The sequence below is a fragment of the Manis javanica genome, chromosome 1 (genome assembly GCF_040802235.1).
Source record: "Manis javanica isolate MJ-LG chromosome 1, MJ_LKY, whole genome shotgun sequence".
NCBI classification, from domain to species: domain Eukaryota; kingdom Metazoa; phylum Chordata; class Mammalia; order Pholidota; family Manidae; genus Manis; species Manis javanica.
In genome coordinates this window covers 149,980,392-149,987,787 of record NC_133156.1, presented here as the reverse complement: position 1 = coordinate 149,987,787, position 7,396 = coordinate 149,980,392, and positions in this window count along the sequence as shown.

The following is a 7,396-nucleotide window of genomic DNA, read 5'->3' as shown; positions in this document are numbered from 1 at the left end:
AGCAGAGAGTGATGTTTCCTTTTATCCTCTCTGTTCCACCTTTTGTTTGTTTTTCTGTGACTGCTTAATAAGAAGCATCCTTATTCTTGCTTGTCCGGGGATCACACTCCACCCGCCCAGCACGGCCCCCCGCCCTTGGCTCGTGTTCTTGCGCACAGGACACTGCAGGCCAGGGCGTCCTGACAGTCGGGAGGGTCTCTGCACATGCTTCGGCTCTAACCTAAATGCTCACTCCAGGTCCAGATCCTGGGCCCAACACAGTTCTCAAAGTTTGTGAACACTGCACTAGAACAAATCCCAGAGGCAGGAGAATCTCTACTGCTTGTGAATTTTTTTCTTCATAGTCTCTAAGTCGTTTAATGATGGAAGCAAAGTATTCTGGCTTTTAAAAAGTTTAACCAATGCATATCGCCATCAGACATGTTTATGTACACTCTGCATCTACAGAATTGGAGAACGGAAGTGGCTAATGGTGTCTGTGGCTGATGCAGTTGCATTACTGTGACTGTCCTGGGAAGATTCAGAGTTGGATGCACTGGTACTTCCCAGACACGCATGGATGGGAGAAATATAAGAACACATCAGAGAATTCTGTGGAGGCCACAGTAGCCAGATCCATCATGAATAGCAAAAGCAATAATTGATCAGAGTCTTGGGTGTGGACAGGTATTGGTAACTTCAGAAGTTTCTCAAATACTCTATCAGCAGCTGGGGTTAGGAACCAATGTCAATATTCATCTCAAAGGGACATTCACATGGCTGTAATTGTGCAGCCCTGCCCCTTACAGCCCCAACTTTCATACTCAAGGCGTGTATGACTGTATGACTGGGAAACATATGTAAAAGATAGTTCATAAAAGAAAAATGTTTTCAAATTGAAACTGCTTTTTTAAAAGAGAGAAACAACGACATGTAGAGATGGGCCATTTGCTGGATGCAGTGATATTTCATTGTCTTCCATGTTTGTGAATGGGGAAAACAGGTAACACAGTGGTGGCTTATTTATGCTGTAATTAAGTGGTATCTTTTGCAGACAGACATCATGTAAACTGCTTTTAGGAAAATTAGTCTAAGTACTAAGAATGCTTAAAAATAGTATAAATGAAATAAAATTGTTTATTTCTCTAAAATGCTAATATCAACTAAAATGTTTCATATCACTGAAAATTAAGTTTAAGTTATATGTATTATTTAAAACAAAATAGCAGTGTAAGGTATGAAGTAAGAAATATTTTCAGCAAGATCAAGATATTGGTATATATCTAGCACCACCCAATGATTGAGTAGAGAAAACCCCAACTGCATTCATGATCGCTGGTATTTGTCACCAACTTTCTGTATGTTGGACATGGCACCACGTACATTACATGTTCCAACTGGTCCAATCCTCCTTGCAAATCTGCATGATATGGTTCCCGTTAGGCAAGGGTTGGAAGAGCCCTGGCAGTGGCTTCACTGCTGGCTCCCTAAAGCTTTGCAGCTCAAAATCCCTTCCAAGACTGGCATCACCAGCCATCTCCAAAGAACTTGCTAGGAACTCCAGGCCCCACCACCACTTACACTCCTAAATCAGAATCCACATTTTACAAGCCGTGATGTGTCTACACTAAGGTATCTGTGTATGTATTTGTTTTAAACCATGCCAGGGTTTACTTTCAACTTTGTAATAAAATATGTATTTTATTAGAGCACACAGCGCTCTCATCCTGACACATTCCTTGCTTTTGACTGCTGTCTGGCAGTGTAAGTAATGCTTTGCAGTGTGTCATTTATTTCTTGTCCTGTATCTCAGAGAAGTGAGAGAACAGGTGGGTTCTTGTGCCGCTTGATGGCACGTGCAGAACTCCAGCAAGAATCTCCGAATGTGATGCTGGGTTCATGCAGAGCAGCAGATTGTTTTGTGAAATCTCTTTATTCCAAAAGTGTGCACAAACAGAAGTGACCGAGTCAAGCTTACGTGTCAGTCAATTAGAAGTCCCAGGAGACAGTCAGATAGGCAATCACCTTATTGACTGTCATCATGAAAATGCACTCAAGCCCTCACTGCTTGGGGCCGCTGGCCACACGCACTTTGTCCGTGAAGCCGATGGACATGCCAGCATTGAAAGAGAGCTTTGTTTCAATGGCTAATTGCTCAGGAATATCCCATACTGAGCACTTATTACCTAAGGAAGCCCTTCATCTTTGCACATTTTCCTTAAGGACTTCGAATGCCAGGCTGTTCTCAAAGCAGGCATTTGTAGATAAGCCCTGTTTCTGATTGTCTTCCTCCTAAGCCAGTCATCCGCCACCATTCAGCCGTACTTGCCCTCAAGATTTTCCTTGGTTAAGCCATTACCTTGTGGATTGTATACCTTAACCTCCTGTGCAATTTGCTGACCACTGCGGGTTAATCGGCAGTTCTCAATTACTTCTGTTGCTTGAACAAGATTACTTGGCATTTAAAAGATATTTCGTTTCCCCATTTCTACTTCCCTCCATCTAGGCCTCAGGTTATTCTTAATTGTGTCCTTCCAACATCTGAGGGACTTATATTCTGCACGACGACCTCCGAACTGTACTTACAATTACCTGCTGAATCCGTCCAATCCACCGCGAGGCACTTGACTCCATCCTTTCAAGCGGAAATTGACACAGAGGCCCCTGGGGAGCTGAGGGAGGGCCCCTCCTGGCAGCGAGGCATGGAGGGCAGGACACGGGAGGCAGGACAGAGCAGGCGGTAGTGAGGACAGCAAGGGTGGGCAGGGGCGGGTCTCAGTCCCAGCTCTGGGCATTTGCTCCTGAGAGAAGGGAACAGGTTTACGGTGGCCCGGTTCACCTGTCAGGTAGAAGCGGCCTCTTGTCTTCTTAGCTGACCTCAGTGAGCAGGAGACTGGAGCCCGCGTGTCCCTGCTTGTGGTTGTCTGGGGCTCCAACCAGCACAGGTTGCGAGAGCGCCGTGGGAGCCCCAGAGCAGCGTGGCCTCCTGTTTCAAACACTGGTGCACACTAACACATGTGCATGTACACATGTGCACACATGTGCACACAGGCCACTCCTTCCTCCCCAGCAGTGTTCCCCAACCTGGCAGCATCAGTAATGACCGTCTAGATCCCAGGCCTGCATGTTTTCGTGGCCTTCAAATTCAACTTTCAGTTTCTTCCCCGCCAAGCAAGGCTGCCAGGCAACGGGGTTGTTAATGAGCTGGCAGCTCAGAATGTCATTAGGGGGCCCAGAGGACAGGGGCTCAGGACTGCCCAGGGGCTGGGAACAGACCGCCTCCCCTGTGCCATGCAAGGCTGGGCTGGGCAACAACTATCACTGCTTTCTCCCCAAAGTGGTATTAAAAGTAGGCGCTTAATGATAATGAATTGAGTTGTTCCTACCTAATGCGGGCTGACTGGCAGAAATCTGGAAACTGAGAGCTCCCCAATGCTGGCTACAAAAACAAAAATAATTGGGTTACACAAAGAAAATAAGATAAACATTCATTAAAATTACAGTAACAGGCCGTGATTGACGAGCCGGCAGAGGGGCCTGCAGCACGAGGTCCCCGGCCTGCAGGCCGCCTGCCGGGGCACCACCGCCACTGGCTCATCGCTCCCGGGGAATGTCCAGACCTCTCAGCTCAGGGGGAGGCACTCAGTTTTCCTAAAGCTTTTTTTTTATGATCAGTTTTAGAAAATGGTTTAACATAGTGAAGACCTTCCAGATGGAAATCTTCTTTCTTTATCACTATTATCTGGAATCTTTATTCTGGTCCACTCAGCTGCCCTGGGTGTTTTTGGAGGGACTCCATCTTTGCTATACCTTCTACAAGCCAAGAGCATCTGACACTTATTCAAGGAGATGTGTCAGGAAGGTCCCTGAACAGGAGTGACCCCGGGGCCTGAGAGCTCCAGCTGTGTGACCTCTGCTGGCTGCTCTGAACTTTGGGCCTGCTGTCAGCTTCCCTAAAACAGGCTCCTGGGTTGTCAAGCCAGGCAGCCCGTGGGCATCCAGTGAGATGGCACCCAGCAAGGTGGACACTCGATGCTGTCAATCTACCATCCCTTTAACTCTGCTCTGGGCTATGACCCCTGTGAGCCAGCCGTCCTGGGGGTCAGCTGCTGGCTCCTCTCCGAATGGGCAGGGTCGGTGTCCGAGGCTCAAGGCCAGGACAAGGGTCCTCCCACAGAGACTGGAAGGGATGCCGCTCCCTGGGTGTCAGAGAAGCACGTGTCAGTCGTGGTGCCATCCTCCCCTGTGGCCATGCCTGGCCCAGGGCAGCAGGGGGGCACTGTCTAGGGCAGGTCCTCTGTGGGAGATGGGCCCTGCCCACTCTCCCCCATGCTGCCTGTGGTTCTGGCTCTCAGCCCCTCCTGCAAAGCCTGCTAGATGTTCGGTGCAGGACAGAGCAGTGAGCTCTGGAGATGAAAGCAGGCCGGGGCTGGGCCAGCTGGAGGGGCCTGCAGAGCCCTCACTCCCTTCCCGGGGACTTGGGCGCGACTGTTGCCACCTCCGGACACAGGGCCGCAGTGTTCTTGTTGGCACGGTTGTCCTCACACATGGGTGTCCTAGGGCTGCAGCGGGGCTGTGGGGTGGCCCACATGAAGTGTCTCGGAAATGTGGAGCCCCACAAAGGGGAGGTCAGTTTCCCTGTGCAATTCACTAAATGCGTCCAGCCATCTCTGGGGGCCCTGCGCAACTGGCTACTTCAGAAATGCCCGAGGCTGCCCTGTCCTGTGCTGACCTCGTGGGCTCTGCCTCACTCCCAGTTCCTGGCTCTTCCTGGAGACATGGCCAGGCTAGCGGCCCCCACCCAACCCTGGGAAAGCATGCGTGGGCCTGCTGCGCTCCTGGTGGCTGGGGCTCCCATGTCAACTCGGAACTGCGTTATCCTGCTCTTGGCCTTGGCTGTGGCCCCAGGCGCTGTACTGTGATTATGGCTAGTCTGGGAGGCCGCTGGGCTCACTACCTTCAAGCAAACCACCACCAGCCAGGCTGACCTCCTGTTCTCTCTGCCATCCCCCAGCCGCCATCAGGATGCTTCCAAAGGGTACGTTCCAGGGCTGGTACTAGGTTGTTGATGCAATGCCTGCTGTGCGAGTGCAAGCACTCAGATGGGCAGGGGTGAGGGACAGTGAGGCTGCGGAGCCCTGAGGTCAGATGGCTGCTGGCCAGGACGGGGGCTGGATGCAGAGTGGAGGCCCCTCCCTGCTGGAAGGCATCTGGTTGCTAAACCAAACTTCGGCTCACACACCTGCCTGCTTGCTGGTGGGTTTGAGTGGCTCTCGGGCACACAAGTGTCCAACCTGTATCCCAGGCTAAAACTGCGAAGCAAGAAGGAGGTGTCTTTCTGAGCCAGTAGGTCCCCTTCCCTGACCTCCTGCCAGAGATGCCCTGGGCCTGACCCCCAACCCAACAACCGAAGGTGGAGGTGGGCATGGAGGCCAGTGCCGGGGGAGCCCCCACCACATGCTGGGGAGGAATCCCTGCTGCCATCAGCTTGTAGGCTGGCGTTTTGTGTTTTTCTGTCTCAAAACCATGCTGTGTTTGCTTTCTTTTGGAAATGATGTCCCTTTATGCCTCCTCCACCTTAGGGGATTTGCAGAAGTCTGGGGCCAGGGCAATGGAATTTCCTCACCTGATTATTTGCTTCTATTTATATCAACTTTTAGACAAATGGAGAGATTTTTTGTTCCTGAGTGTGCAAACAGCACATTGTCCAGGATTTCAGCTGCTGAACCTTCGCGGCTGATTCAGCACAGCCCTGTCTTCCAGGCGTCACCCCTCCCTCCCCCATGCTGTCTAGGGGGATCCCTCTGGGTCTTTAGGACCCCAGGTCAGGTATCTACTTGAGCATTTTCTAGATGAAATCCTCCTCTTAGCGCTGCAGAGCTGCCCAGGCACTCAGTGGGCACAAGCTGGTCCCCCTGCTGGGGTTTGTCTCCATGAGCTTACATGCCTTCAGCACCCACCGCTTACTTGGGGTGCAGCCACGCCCTCGCCAAGGCCACACTGTGTCCTGCCTGCCTGAGTCACTAGAACACACGAGTCATTTTGCCACCCCTCTTTTTGTTCATACCAAATGCACAGTCTTGCTTTCAGGAAACAGAAGGTTGAGGAAAGCAGCAGGATGGCACTGGCCAGAGAGCCTGCTGGGAGCTGCCGCTGCCATGCCATGGGCATGGAGCTGCACTCTGTCCCGGCAGGAATGACATCTCCTGACGGCAACAGACACGCTCACGAGCCATGGACAGGATTCATGTTTGTGCACACGGTTCTCTGAGGAGTGGATGCTATCGGTGGTTTAATTTTTTTATTGCCTTTGCCCACAGTCCTGGATGCGGCTTCCCGAGGGCAGTGTGCACCAGGACTCCTTCTTGAGGAAGCTGGCTGTGTTACAGGGTATTTCAAGATGCATGAACCGATGTACACACCATTTGGGCCATTCCACAGTATTCCACAGCCATGCTGCCCACCCCACCTGCATTAATTTTGCAGTAAATGACATAGAAACTGGAGCTCAGAACTTTAATGATCATATATCTATACCACACCTTGTATATGGATAATTTGCTTCCATTACTCTCAGTCTTAGGCGACAATTCATGAATCAACCACCCAGCTTCATTTTTCACCACCTGCCTGCCCTCCCAAGGTCAGACGATGCAACACGCTCGTTCCAGGCTTGGAGGAGCAGCTGCCTGAACCCGTGGCTGCTGGCAGGCCCTCCCTCTCAGTGAACTGTCGGGCCATGCAGATGGTCAGGGCGTGACACCCTCTGCATCTGGATGGACTGCAGCCGACTCCCTGAGAGGAAGGCACTGGGACACATGCTTGCTCTTCTACGTGAAAACTGCAGATCCTAGGAAGGAAGAGCAGATGGATGTCACCGAACTTCACCAGGATGTAGGGACCCAGTCACGTCCTTGAGTTCCAGGGCAGTGGGCAGGACTAGGGGCCATGGGGATGAAGCCATCTTTGGTCCTGAGGGCCTCCTCTTTGTCACTCACTGTGTCCCAGCCTATCTGCTGGGTTCACTGCATGCTCAGTTCTGTGACATCCCTAAGAGACCCTTGAGATCAGGTGCCATCCTCACTGTTCTGCAGACAAGGAAATGTGGGTGGCACTTTAATTTTACCACGTTCCATCAGGAAAATGGGGTGAAGCAGGACTTTACTAAAATCCTATCTCTTCAACAAAAACAAAATTAAAGAAACAAAAGGCTGCGCTCGGGTAGCTGTGCTGCAGACAAGGCCCCTGTGCTTCGCAGGCATCCTGCCTGTGTGGCCCTCGGGGCCCCAGTGGGCCCCCAAGTCGCCCGCCTTGGTCTCCCACCCACCGTCCACATCTGGCTCTGAAGAGGCAGGTGCACCGTGAATGGGGCTGACCTTCCCCAAACGCCTTGCTGGGTTTACCAGAGCCCCTTCTC